This window comes from Pteronotus mesoamericanus, unplaced genomic scaffold, assembly GCF_021234165.1.
Source record: "Pteronotus mesoamericanus isolate MK-2021 breed Mesoamerican mustached bat unplaced genomic scaffold, CSHL_Meso_final scaffold_54, whole genome shotgun sequence".
Classification (NCBI taxonomy): Eukaryota; Metazoa; Chordata; class Mammalia; order Chiroptera; family Mormoopidae; genus Pteronotus; species Pteronotus mesoamericanus.
In genome coordinates, this window is record NW_026555321.1 from 64,838,394 (window position 1) to 64,853,742 (window position 15,349).

Consider the following 15,349-nt stretch of genomic DNA (forward strand, 5'->3'; position numbering starts at 1 on the left):
ACATCCCTTTCTGTTCTGCTTTTCACAGTGTTCTCACTTTGTTTTGATCACTTTCTTCCCCTTTCTTCTCATTTCTCCTTTCTTTCTGTTGGTTTTCATTCTAAATGTCTCCTTACAGTGACACCAGATTGCAGTAAGCAGTTCACACTGACCTGGCTACTATTTGGAAAACAGGTTTCATGTTAAGTAGGGAAATAGAAAAATCTGAAGAAGGACACCCTCTGTAGAACAAAATAGTAAGCTGAAGCTTCCAGTAGCTTCTTCCTTTCTGGAATCGGGGGGAGGGAGGTCTAACTCTTCAGCTCTGAACAGTTATTATTTTGTTAGGATTTCTTTAAGAGCCATAACATTGTATTTATAAAACTCAAACCATTCTACATTTATTTTTCAAGTATTATAAAATAAATGAGGAATCTATTTCTTAGTATGTTAGAATTTCTAAAAGATAGAAAAGGGGCCAAGACACGGATCATTATCAAATGCAAGGAGGTGAGAATTCATTCCTATGGAAGCGTGGCCTCATTCTCTTTGATTCTGGAGTTGTTTCTCAATTGTTCCCTATAGTCCCCTGATAGCTTTCATCCTAATTTTTTTGTTTCTCCTTTATTCTCATTTGTAGTGTCAGTTTACATTTAGGGCAGTGAGAGTTAACTTGTTTATTCTGACATTGCAATCGATTAATTATCTTGGGCTTTCCTTTCTGCTTTCCCATTGGCTGGTCTGTAACTGAACCACAGGCACAAGCCATTTCCAGCCACAATGTGTCAGCTGGTTCACAGTCGATTTATTAGTTTGATAAGATAACTTTTCACAGTAACAAAAAATCTAAAGCACTCGGTTTAACATACATTGGGATTATTCAGAAATTCATGTCTAGAGTGTACTTGGGTGAAAACATAGTGATCAGAGACGTCTCTGGAAACTGGGAAGAGAAACACATAGGTAGCTCTCCGACCATCGGGCTCTGGGGCAAAATGTTGACAAAGATGAAAGACTGTGAGACAGTCGACAGCTAAGTGCCTAGAATACAGAAAAATGACTTTTACGAACTTTCAATTTTATTATATAAAGCTAAACTTACTAAACCATAGACATTTAAGCTTCTTTAAGGAACTGTATTTTGTGAATATATTTATTCTTTCCTTCTATTCTTATACTGTTTAACATCTAGTGAAACATTATTTTGTTTTCCTTCTCTTTATATAATCAAAATGTCACATCTGAGGAATATTTCATTTTCTTTAGATAGAAAGAGATGGTGTAAATCTCCACTTCGACATTGAATTTGATTTATTGGGTGGACTTCAGTTATGCAAGGGGTACATCTCCAATACCAACACATCACACAGATAGCTCCCACCAGGCTAAATCCATTCCAGAAAATAGCAGAAGAACCTCATCACGTGTATGCTGAACTAGAAGTTACCAGCTCTCTAAGACAGATCTATGGTCCTTTTTCCTAATATTATATAAATTGTGCTTGTTTTGATGCACTTATGATTTATTCGGAAAAATATTTTGTTATTGTTTACTTTACATTTCTTGTTCCCCATGGAAATTATGATAAACATCATTTAATTTTTACATGTCACCAGAGACCTACCCTGATTATACATGATTTCTACCTGACAAAGCTTTAATGCATTAGGAAGGGAAGCTGCGGGGGCCATAGTGTTGCCCTCTTCTTATCCTCCTTCTAAAAAGTACCTGGTATTCAAATAGATCTTTAAGAAAGTTTGCTGGCTCATCCAAGAGAGATGCTGTTGGCAACCAAGCTTTGCACCCTCAAGGATAGATTTAGCTCTAACTTCCTCACCCAAAGTCGTGCCCTTCTGGGTTAGCCCCCAACAAGTGCCTGATGGAAGAGGGTCTATAAATGCCAGGCCATTTCAGCCCAACAAAGTTCAAGTGTAATCAGTTGTTTTAACTCAAGTTTACACAGGAAGTTGGTTTGGGCTGTCATCAGAACAACATCAGGATTCAATGACTCCCACTGCCAGACCCTGCTTCCTGCCTCTTTCTCCTCCACAGATGTTCATCATTCTCAGAGGCCAGCCCAGTTTCCTTCTCAGAGCCCAACCTGTGATACATAATAAAAGCTTTTTAGATTTATTTCACATTCTCAAATCCTGAACTCCATTTTATTATTCAAGATCATATCTGGCTCAAATACTGCTAATTATAATTAAGATCATAATCATATAAAATGAGTATTTTATTATTTTGCCTATTAAATGCTCATAAGAGAATATACTTAGAATGAGATTAAAATGTTATTTGCATTTATTACTTATAACATACCAGGCTTTGTTCTAAGTATTCTATTGGTTTTATATATTTTATGTAATCCTCAGACTGTTGTGGAAAGAGACATATAACACTTAAAGTAACTTAAAAAAGGTTATATGGTGACCAGAAAGTACCAGAATCTAGATTTTGAATCCAGGTAGTCTGGTCTCAGAGTTCCTATCCCTAAATTACCTTTGAGATGGTTTAATTCAGTGGTTAACCCACATGAGCATAGCTTTAGTCAGAATGACATGGGAAGCTTTTTGAATCACAGATTGGTGGACTCCACTCCCAGAGATTTTTGATCAATCAGTCTGGGATGTGGCCAGAAAATTAGCATTTTTATCAAATTCTCAGGTGATATCAATGCGATTTTTCCAGGAGCGCATTTTCAGAGTATTGGTTTAAATGATTCTATAGACATCCTCAGAATTTATCTGGATGTGATGTAGTTGAATCAATTATCTATGAATCTACAGTAATTACTTATATGGCAAAATGAAATAAATGAATATACAACCCTATTTTTTTGCCTGCTTATGATATTAAAACGGATTTTGTTTGTGAACAATGGAGGCAAACCTGGATTAACAATTAATACATTTTGAATTTTTTAAATTTATTTTTTTAGAGACAGAGAGAGATTAATTTGTTTTTTGCTATTATTTATGCATTCATTGGTTGATTCTTGTATATGCCCTGATCAGAAATCAAACTTGCAATCTTGACATATTGGGAGGACAATCTAACCAACTGAGCTACCCAGTCAGGGCTGCACTTTGATGTTAATAACTTAATCTAGATCTGTGGTAACTGTCCAGGGATCTGAAAAAGTTAAAGGGTGGAGGGGCCATAGTGATGGAGTTCTCTCTTTGTCATTTGTCTTTGTCTTTTTAACTTCACACTATTCTGTATTATAAAAAAAGATTTTTGAACCAGCATATTAATTTTATAATTAAGGAAGAAGATAAGGATGAATGAGGAAAAGTAGGAAGAAACTAACACAAGAACAGCTAAGTCTTGATTAAATCTAAAGTCAGTCCTGTTACAACATAATATATGCATTTTTAAAAATTATCTTTCTATGCAAAATTGCACAATACAAACTACAGGAATTAAGGAAAAATGGGGAAGCAACACTCAAATCTTGCCTCAGTGACCCACTTTCACCAAAGACAGAAACAATAAAAATGGTAACACAGTTTTGCATGTTACATAGTTAAGAAATGCATAAATACTGTGATAAATGTCAGTTTATCTTGAAAAAGAGCTTCCACTTCCTTATAAAAGGAAATGTGGGTGGTGGTTTCACTGAGTTCTCTCCACCTGCGCACCAAAAAGCACAGTTATAAATCAACATCATTCTTAATCCTGGGACATGTTTCTCTCTTTCTGAGATGTACATGCTTTGAATATTGCATTTCTAATCGATGCTTCTTTCATCAAAATTGAAAGTTGACCTAATGTATAATCTTTTAATTCAACTAATTCTTGTATCATGGCTGGAAATTCCCCCTCATATGAGCCAGTTACTGGGCCCAACAGCTGAAGACTTGGGAAATTAAAGTAACATTTGAAATCACTAAACTAACCCATAAAGCCCTAAGGTGAGCCATTTCTACAAGGTTTGGCAATAAGGTCTTAACTTATAGGTACTGTTTTCTTTTCAAATATGTGACAGACCGTTTCTGGAATTTTGCTGCTTTTTTCTTCAATCCATTTTTTTCAACATCGTTCCATCTGTTTCTATTTCTAAAGACTGTGCTCTTATGACTGGGTAACACATAAAGTTTTTTTTTTTTATTTCTATGTCATTGTTTACAATGTTTTACAAGACAGATTTCTTTATAGCTGAAAGATAAGAAATGTGTAGTTTCTTCCAAATTACTGTATTATTTCAATCTTAACAACTAAAGGTTTCCTTTTTCATACATTGCTTACTGTTTTGAAACAAGTATTCATGTTTGGAATCTTGAATGATATTTATATATAAATGAACATATCTAAATAAATATGCAAATATGCATATATAAATATTATTAAATAATCGGAACATGAATAATATATATGTACACATTATACTATACATGTATACATATGTGAAATATGTATACATATCTTCTCAAAAATGCAAGAAAATAAGAAAAAACAACCTGGTGGAAAAACATGCTTGGTGAACCATGGCCAAGGCAGGTGGTAAATGTCTGAGGTCTGAGCATGTGTTGTTTTTTTTTTTAACTTTTAAATTTTTATTTTTTTAGTTCCGTTTTCCCCCCTTCCCACAGCCATCGCCACAATGTTGTCCATGTCTATGAGGCTTTTTTACTTTTTACTTAGTTTACACAATCCCTAACCTTTCTCCCATTGGCTGTCATCTTGCTTTCTATCTATGAGTCTATGAGTCTCTCCCCATTTTCCTTGTTAGTTCAGTTTGTCCATTAGATTCCACATATGAATGAAATTATATGGTATTAGTCTTTCTCTGGATGGCTTATTTCCCTTAGTATAATGTTCTCCGGGCCCTTCTATACTGTCACCAAGGGTAAAATTTTCTTCTCTTTTACAGCTGACTAGTATTCCACTGTGTAAATGTCACATAGTTGTTTTCATCACTCATTTATTGATGGACTGTTGGGCTGCTTTCATATCTTGGCAATTGTAAATCATACTGCAGTGAACATAGTGGTGTTTATGTTCCTTCAAATTAGTATTTCGAGTTCCTTTGGATATATTCCCAGAAGGGGGGTCACTGGGTGCAAAGGTAGATCCATTTTTATTTTTTTTAAAGATTTTATTTATGTATTTTTATTTTCTATTTTTAAAAAGATTTCATTAGTTTATCTTTAGAGAGAGGAGAGGGAGAAAAAAAGAGGGAGAGAAACATCAACGTGTGGTTGCATCTCGCATGGACCTGGCCCGCAACCCAGGCATGTGTCCTGTACTGGGAATTGAACCAGCGACACTTTGGTTCGCAGGCCAGAGTTCAATCCATTGAGCAACACCAGTCAGGCTATTTGTTTATTTTTAGAGAGAGGTAGAGAGAGGGATAGAAACATGATGTGCGAGAGCAACAGCGATTAGTTGTCTCTCTCACACCTCCAAATGGGGAACTGGCCTATGACCCAGGCATGTACCCGGACTGGGAATCAAACTTGCAAGCTTTTGGTCTGAAGACTGGGGCTCAATCCACTGAGCCATACCAGCCAGGGCCACTTTAAATTTCTCGAGGTATCTCCATACTACTTTCCACAGTGGCTGCACCAATTGCATGCATACCAAGAGTGCAGAAGGGTTCACCTTTCTCCACATCCTTGCCAGCACTTGCTGTTTGTTGATTTATTAATGACAGCCATTCTGACTATTGTGAGATGATATCTCATTGCGGTTTTTAATTTGCATTTGCTCTTATGATTAGTGATGAGCATTTTTTCATATGTCTATTGGCAATGTGTATGTCTTTTTTGTAGAAGTGTCTATTCAGGTCCTTTGCTCATTTTTTCATTGTGTTGTTTGTTCTTTTGGTGTTGAGTTTTGTAAGTACTTTATACATTTTGGATATTAACCCCTTATCAGTGTATCTGTGAATATGCTCTCCCATTCTGTGGCTTATTTTTATTTTGTTGGTTATTTCCATGGCTGTGCTAAACCTTTTTAGTTTGATGTAGTCCCATTTGTTTATTTTTTCTTTTGTTTCTCTTGCCTGGGGAGACCTATTCAATAAAAAAAAATTGATATGAACAATGTCTAAGATTTCACTGCTTATGTTTTCTTCTAGGATTTTTATGGTTTCAGATATAACACTTAAGTCTTTGATCCATTTTGAATTTACTCTTGTGTGATGTAAGAAGGTGGTCTAGTTTCAACTTTTCTTCACACATATATCTAATTTTCACAGCATCATTTATTGAATTAAAGACAATATCTTTAGCCAATTGTATGTGTTTGCTTCCTCTGTCAAGATTAATTGACTATAAAGGTGTTTGTGCATGTGTGTTTTGTGTATTCTTACGTACCACAACTCAGCTGGATGTAGTCATTTTTGTTCATCTCATTCTTCTCAGGAATGAAATCATGCAAAAACAAACATGGAATTTCCATTATATTAAAATTGTTCACTAATATACCAATTGCATGGAATGGAATTGTTTTTTGGAAAAAATAGAGCAGAGCTGACTATGTGTGTTGATGGTTGTATATGCTTATAAAGTAGAAAATCATAGAAATCATGCCTGTTGGAGAATATTGAAGGTATGCCTAGGACTTGCTGTCTGGAGCAGCATCTTAAGGATATACAATTAATGTGTTTTTCATGCTGAAGTTTCCTGATTGGATAACAGAATTTTTTTTATCTAAATACTCCCAAGTTAAACACTTGTATTTTTATCTTCTTTTTGTAGTATTTCTTGAATGCTTTGCACCTTTGGTTCTCAGCAAGTGTGGGCATCAATTAGAGGAATTTTGCTGATATGACATAACAAATACACCATCAACATGGCTTTATGCCTAATTTCCTACTTAATATTTTCTTCTGAAATGAATATGTTTTGTTCCACCTGCTTCCATGATTGCACAGCTTATTAGAGCTGGAAGTTCCCTTAGTGACCAGCATTTTATTACCTTTGGTCATGAGTGAGAAAAGTGAGGTTTGCGAAGGTGAAGTGTTTCCTGCATTCTGGCAGGGGTGTCCAACCTTTAGGCATCTCTGGTCCACATTGGAGGAAGAAAAGATGTCTTGGGCCACACATTAAATACACAAACACTAATGAAAACTGATGAGCAAGAAAATACAAAAAAGGTTTTAAGTAAATTTACAATTTATGATTGTGTGTTGGGCCACATCCATAGCCATCTCAGGCCATTTGCAGCCCACGGGTCAAAGGATGGACACCCCTGGGAGGGACAGCGGGCCCTGTAACATAGACCCTCTTGTTCACATCATTGTGTTGCTTATATTGAATATAGTTTTGTTCTTTATTGCAAGTTTTACTCTCTAATCACCATAAACACTATCTGGGATAAAAACAACAGTTTCTGGAACTCTGTAGCAAAGAAAATTCTTTCTAAAATTCAGTGTTAATTTACCTGATATGGCTTCACATAAAATCAATCCACTCCCAAACTTTTTCCACTGAACCAGCCACACTTAGCAGACAGCAAAAGGTATTTCTGCACACAGAAATATAATGTGCAAAAGCCACCTCTGGATTTAAAAAAAAAAATCTACAGAACTGCAAGAACAGGACATTACTGAGAACATTTTCTTGTGGATTTTCACATTTCTTTCTCCTTTCCTTCTTCAGAACACATTCCCCAAAGAGACCTCCCTGACCTGTCAAGTACGCACAGATCCAAGATTTTCCACTCATTACAACAGGCACAAGTAGGCTACTTCCTTTGAAATAGAAGAGATTGAGTCTGAAAAGATTCTGCCTGTTCATAATGATGTGACCAGTTAACCTCTGAGAATTGTATTCGCAGATGTGAGAGGTCCACTCTTGGATTATTGTAAAAACTAAGATAATGTATTAAAAATGACTGACACACAGTAGTCTCTGATATTTCATAGATATAATCATTATTTGTATTGGAAATATAACACCACTCCTGCTGGTTCAGGGTGTGAGCTCCAGAGACTTATGACCTGAGTTTGTTGTCTAAACAGCTACTTCTTGATTAGTATTTTCTGTCAAATTCCTTAAACTTTTGAGCATCACTTTTCTTACTTATAAAATGAAGGTGACAGTATTAATACTTAACTTATTGGGTTACTGTAAGAATTAAATGAAATTACACAAAGTTCTTAAAACTATGTTTGTTGGTATTATACCCTCCACCCACCCACCAGGAACATATAAGGAACTACATATATTTCTTAAGGGCACATAAAACATAGTGAATCATGTTTAATATTAGCTACTACTACCAGATACAAATTATTAGAACAGAATATAAAGGCCCATGTTTTTTAGAGTTTCAAAGCTATTTCTACTATTTTATAGTTTAATCCTGATCCTATTTTATGGCAAAGAGTGTGATTTTTAAAGTAGTATAAAGCTTAGAGTTCTTCTTTGCAAAATTTTGACTATGTAATTTATAAATGCATTATATGCCTCACTGACCAAACATATCTCATGCAAATAATCACATTCAAGGACTAGGGGAATTCTAGGAAAAAAATAAATTGAAGTATAAAAGGATACTGAAAGCTGCATAGTGGACATGTGTGTACATAAAACCACACTTTAAAACAGAGAGGCAGCTTTATATCTGCAGTTAAAATTTAATATACCATTATAACTCAAACCCAAGGTCCAATAGGAATGCAGAGGTACAGTATAGTGAGGATGAGACTTTTATTCATACACAAATAATAGATGACAATATAATGCAATTATATAGAGAAGTCTAGCCACAATAAATAAATGTACTCTCTTGTTAAATTTACCTCAGCACAAAAGTAGTATTTTAACATGTGGCTCTCAACTTTTCAAATTTATTTATTTTACTTCTCTAACAATTTAAAAATGATCATTAAAAACATAAGTCATTTCAGTTGTTGGGCGATTAGTACTAATGTTCACCTTATTTTAAGGGTAAAAACAAAGTTAACATGGGTATATTGGTGTTTAAATGGCTCCTTCAAAAAAGTAAAGAAGAAAAGATGAATAGTATAGAAAAATCAAATATAATAGAATTACAGTGAATGCTTTTTTTTGTTTTGAATTCAGGTATGATAATAAAAATATTTTAAAAAATAAAGGTCTTAAAATCATCAATATAGTTAGCATAATATTTTAGATATAACATTTAGATATATTTTTATTTATATATCTCCACAAGTAATAGTAATATTTGTGTGTATTAAAGGGAACATATGCTTGACAATGTGCTAAACATTTGTATATAATATTTTTTTAATACTCAACTTTGGTGATAGGTTTTATTTTTATCCCAGTTTAACATCTATGGAAAGAAAAAATATTGCACAAGTCATTCATGACATGCTGCTGAATTAGAAGCCTGGCCTTCTAGCAGCAGCTGTAAAAGTCTGCAGAAAGACAATTTTCAGGGAAAGACCAGGAGATGGAGGGTACTTGCTCTCTCTGTTCTGAGCCCTGATCATTAAAGTGAGAACTGGTTAACAACTTCTTTGTGACAGTGCTGTGGGACTCAAGAAAGAAAGCCACACTGGCTCAAAATTGGGTGACATGGGGATTCAGAGTCCCAGAACGTCTGTACAGGTTCCTTCTAGGGAGATACTGGCAAGAAGGAATGAGCTCGAGAGAACAAACATGGGAGTCTGGCTGGTTCCCAGTCTCAAGAAAGAGTCACTGCTGTGCCCTGAACGTGTACTAAATTAGAATCACAGTCTTCAGAAGCAGCATCTAAGAGCAAATGGTCCACTTTTAGGAAGTGCCTGTGAGCTGGAGATTTTGCCTACCCTGCTGTGCTGAGCCCTGGCAGATACCAACAACCAGTGTTCATGTCCTGAAATAAACTGCTTGTTAGCTCTAGTTGAATGGGTCTCGAACATGCAAGTCTCACTGGTTCTCAGAGTCAGGTGTTTTGACAACCTGACTTTTGGGTGGGAGGCCTAAAAGTCAAGGCACTAAAATGTGGAATTCAAACCCTTTAACCCTTAGGGGGAAACTAGGAGTCAAGGTTCCCTCCCAACTCTATGGTGCTGTACCTGGGGTGGGGTTTAGGGAGAGGGTATGTCAGCCTTTCCTGTCTGCATCAATGTGGGTATTTTCTCTTTTGTACTATGTGTAAAGTCTCTCAGCTAGTTTCTGGATTATTTCAGAAGTAACTGTCCCGTGAGTAACTCTACATTGGTGTGTCTGTGGGAGGAAGGGACATCAGGAGTGTCCTATGTCATCATCTTGTATGACCCCAGATAACTATGTTTTTTTTTTCTTTTAAAATTCCAACCTGCCAAACTTTACCTTTCAATTGAGGAGTTCAGTTCATATGTATGTGCATGTGTGTGTGTGTGTGTGTGTGTGTGTGTGTGTAGTTTTTATTTTGTTGTAACTGTTGACTAGTTGAGTTTATTGAACTCTACTACTTATATTTCTTTTCTATCTAATCAATCTTTCTTTGTTTCCATGTGTCTTCATTCTTTACTTATTTGGGGCGATCTGACTATTTTTACAAATTTTGTTAATTAAACTGTCTTTTTTAGTTACGGCTGTGTCTTTCAATGCTCTACAATTTACTATATGATTTTGAAAATGATCAAGTCTACCTCCAAACTGAATTATATGACTTCATTAACCATGTAAAAGCTTTCTGAACTGTGAGAGAACCATGTTTTCTATGCCACCCACCAGCTTTATCCAATACAGGAGAGTTATGCTTGCTCTCCATCCCCACCTTTTATGTTCTGTCCTTGAAGGAGAGCTAGTCTTTATATGACCTTGCTGCTGGTCTTTACAGGACAGCTGTTCAGTGTTCAGTAAAAGCCCAGGATGCCATGGGGGAAAATTTTCTTAGCTCTCTCACTCTTCCTCCAGCTTTTGACATTCACTTTCTTGTATATCATGGAAACACATTGTGCCATGAAGGGCCCAGATCTCCTGCCAGGTCTCTGGCCTTCAGTGATCCCACTGTCTCATATTATGAAGATGCCTGAGTGCTTCGAGGAGAACTTCCTTTCACAGTCACCAATACTTGGAAATAACAATATTTTTAATACTTAATAATCTGATTGTGACGATGATGTGTTATTTTAATTGTTCTTTTATTATTTGGTGAAACTAAACCTGTTTTCATATACTTCTTGCCTATTTCTGTTATTTTTAAAAAGCTCGATATGACTTTTTTGTGTTCCTTATCCATTTTTTTGATTAAAGGTTTATGGAATCTTTTCCCCCAAAAAAGAAAAAAAAACTATTAACCCTTTTTTAGATGTGTTACAAATACTTTTCTACTCTGTTACTTGTCCTTTATCTTTTTTTATATGTATATTACTGTATAGTCTTAAATGTTTAAATAGTCATATTGTCAGCATTTTCCTTTATACCTTCTGGGTTTGAATATTTTACTTCAGGGTAAGAAAAATATTTTGTTTTTTCTCCTAAAGTTCCTTATATTTTTACATAGTGATTTTTAACTCACCTAAATATTTTCTGTATGTGTGAACTAGGGCTCAATATGTGTTTTATATCAAGTAATAGTGGTCCATGCTCTCTATTTGTTGAATAAGCCTTATTTTCCCTATTGATTTGAAATATCAACTTAATCATATATTACATCTTAAAGAAATATATACTTTTTTTCTAAAATGTTCATTTTATTTCATTGATCATTTGATTATTTCAGTGCTGATGTCATGTTTTAATTGCTGAGAATTTATAATGGATTTAAGTTCTCTTTTAATATTTTATTATGGATTTTGACATTTGAAAAAATAAATAAAATCAATCTGCTTTAAAAAAGAAAAGAAAGAAGGAAGGAACTCCTACCTTTTGTGACGAGATGGATGGAACTGGAGAACATTACGCTAAGTGAAATAAGCCAATCAGTTGGTGAAAGACAAATACCATATGCTCTCACCTATAAGTGGAATCTATTCAACAAAATAAACTAATGAACAAAATGAACCACAGGCATGGAAACATGGAGCAGACTGAATGTGATCAGAGGGGATGGGAAAGGAGGACAATGGTGGAAAGAAAGTGAAGAAACTAGACAAAGAACATGTGTGAATGAGCCATGGACATGGACAGCAGAATGGGAATTGACTGTGTGAGTCCAAGGTAGGGTGGGATGGGCGGAGGAAGGCAAAGGGGTAAAAATTTAGACAACTGTAATAGAATAAACATGATTTAAAAAGTAAATAAATTAATTAATTAAAAAATCATGTGATAGTAATGACAACTGAAATGAATGTGAATGGCTTCTGCTTTGCAGTTTATGGTGTCAAGAAGAATCTTATTATTGCTATGGTGTTCCATGCATTCACCCAGTTTTTCTTTTTTCCAGAAGCAAATTTGAAACAGCTCTCTGTTATTTACAACCACAGTTACTGTCATGATTTCTAATATTTTTCTAATTATAACATCTTTTCTTATCCTATATGTCTGTTTAGTTCATCTTGCAAATATATTCTTGGGACAATGTTTTTGTAAAAAATATTTTTCTCTTCATTTTAAGAATAAAGTCACAAATATACTAATACACACTAATGGATTATTACTCAGGTCTGTAAGGTAACCACTGTGCCTGTTTAGTTACAACTGTCTTATCATCTCTAAGCAAAATGCCAGGCACATATTTGGATTCAATAAAGTACTGATTTGATTAAATTGAATGGCATTTACAATATAAGTATTTGAGAACTCATTCACTATAGAATTTGCTAAAAAAAAAGTATCTTGTAAATGCATCAGTAACAGAGATAGAGAGGAAAAAATATTGTTGGGGACCTAATATATCTACTCTTGCCTTAAGTTTGCATATGGTCTTTTAAAATGGTAAAAATGTCAGAAAAATGTTATGATAACTTTCACATTAACATTAAATAAAAACATCTTTTTGTCTTTCTTCAAAAGATCAATAATATGAAAGGTTAACATGTATTTTGTTACATATATTAACAAAAGCCAAAAGCACTGGCAAAGCTTCAAAATCAATACACATCTTGGATATCTGCTAAAATTCAAAGCTACAAGAAATAAAATTGAATAAATTGCATAAAAACCAATTATTGCTATCAGGTTAAACAAGATAATATGAAATAAACAAAATTTATTGTGGCCTAGTGTCTTAAAAACAGATTATATATTTCGTATGAGAACATACATTGCTATAATTTTTTTCTTTTTATCTCTGTCAGAGTACATCTACTGTAATATTAAATTCATTATCCTATAACTGTAGCATGCAGGTCAATATCTAATTCCTATCTACTGTAAAGCAAATATTATCATGAACATTTATGTATTATATTTTATATTTGGTACTTTAAATTATATTTTTAACATTCTTTTGTAATTACTTTGTAGTTTATAAATAACCATCCTGGTCATTACTAAACTATTAAGTTTTCTTCACATGCTTATATTAGTGAATGTTAATCAGTGCATATTCCCCAAGAAGATGATTACTTTGCTATCTTTTTCATATGTGTTCTTTTGTCATTCTTTGTTGGTGGAAGAGGATGTGTGTGTGTGTGTGTGTGTGTGTGTGTGCTGCAATGTTCTTTTTTACCAATGTACATAGAATGCTTAGCCAGTGAATTCAGTCTCATAATTTCATGTTATGTTAAGTGAGTCCCCAGACTCTAGCTGTCCAAACATCACCAACTCTTTTTTTGAAGCCCTTACTCAAGGGTATGTTTATTGATTTTAGAGACAGAGGAAGGGAAAGAGAGAAACATTGATGTAAGACAGAAATATCTATAAGTTAACTCTCTTACATACACCAACTGGGGAATTGAATTTGCAACCTACTTATGCACTCTGACCAGGGATCAAAACTGAAACCTAAGTATGTGCCTTGACTGGGAATCTAACCCACCACCTTCTGGTGTTCGAGATGATGCTCCAACCAACTGAGCCACTTGGCCAGGACCAATAGCTTTTTTAAAATTATATTAAAATAAATAATTGGCCATTTATGAATGGAAAACCAAAATCAATGACATATAATTAATTTTCTTAAATAACAACATATTGGTAACTTTTTCGTTATAGTTATCCACAGAAAAGTTACAATCATGCTGATTAATTTGTGCATAAAAATTCTATAAAAAAATAAGCTATAAAACAAGAACAAATTATTTAGTAACATAATAAGAATTTGATACTCACATGTTGAAAAAAAGTAGTGACTGAATTAATGTATTAATGAGTTAATATATGCATTTATTCATATATTCATAAATGATTGGAAATGATGGATGGATGGATGGATGGATGAACAGATAGATGAATGAAAGAAACACTCAATTCAAACCACAGAAGTTAAGGTTAAATTAGTTTCATTTCTTTTTTGAAGTTGAGAGATTTGACTTTGGAAAAGATGGAGATACACACACACACACATAACTGATTATATTAACATGATCAAAGGCATATTTTATATGTTTGTATTAAATTCTAGATATGGGTGGTATTAATCTTGCAAAAGAAGAAACGGCATTTTTTATCAAAAGACCTGCTAACCTCACCACAAAGGATTTAAACTGAAATTGGAGGATCCCATGTAAAATTGGTTGTAAACAAAATTTCCAGATAAAAAATGTAAAACAATGGTAGTTTAGAAACCATTTCCTCTGTTAATTAAGTTAGATTAATAAAGAAGTTTTTATTAATTCAAAAAAGGAAAGATAAGTCTATTCAATAATTCAACACCAAACATAAAAACTGGAATATAAAATCACCTTGATATTTGAACATGATAATAATTCTAAAATATGGTTATATCATTCTTTTGTCCATGTTATTTATGAGGGAAAAAAGATCTTGTTCAAAATCACCAACAAACTATTAGGTAAAATAGATATTTATTTTACATTAGAAAGGTATTATAAGCCTGTATGGAATTCTGTTGTCCTGGGAAGGAAACCTCAGTCTGAGATATTCTGGTGCAGAAAGGTGTGAGGGAAAGAAGCAACAAAGCTGTATGATAACTTTCAAACTGGCTGAAAAGAGTGAGCATGTACTATACAGGCCAAATACAGCTAAAAACCTTCATGCAGAAAACAAACTACTAAAATACAGGAACTAAACATACATGGATCTCCTGGAATTCTTACACTACAAAAGCATTAGAGCTAATAAATTGCTCATCTCCAAGAAAAATGAAAATTATCGTTAAAGTAATTGTAAATGACAAGAATTCTGAAATATAATTCTTAGATTTTTGATAACTGGATAACCAGATTTCAGTAATACTGAATGCCCAATAGAACTAGAGAAATAGAAAATAATGATGTTGACCAAAAGGCTATTGTATATTTGTCACTTTCCTTAATATATGGTACATTCCCAGGAGGTTTTGTGATTTACTGATTCACATAGCCCTCGGTCATCCTGGGAGGCATAAATTATTG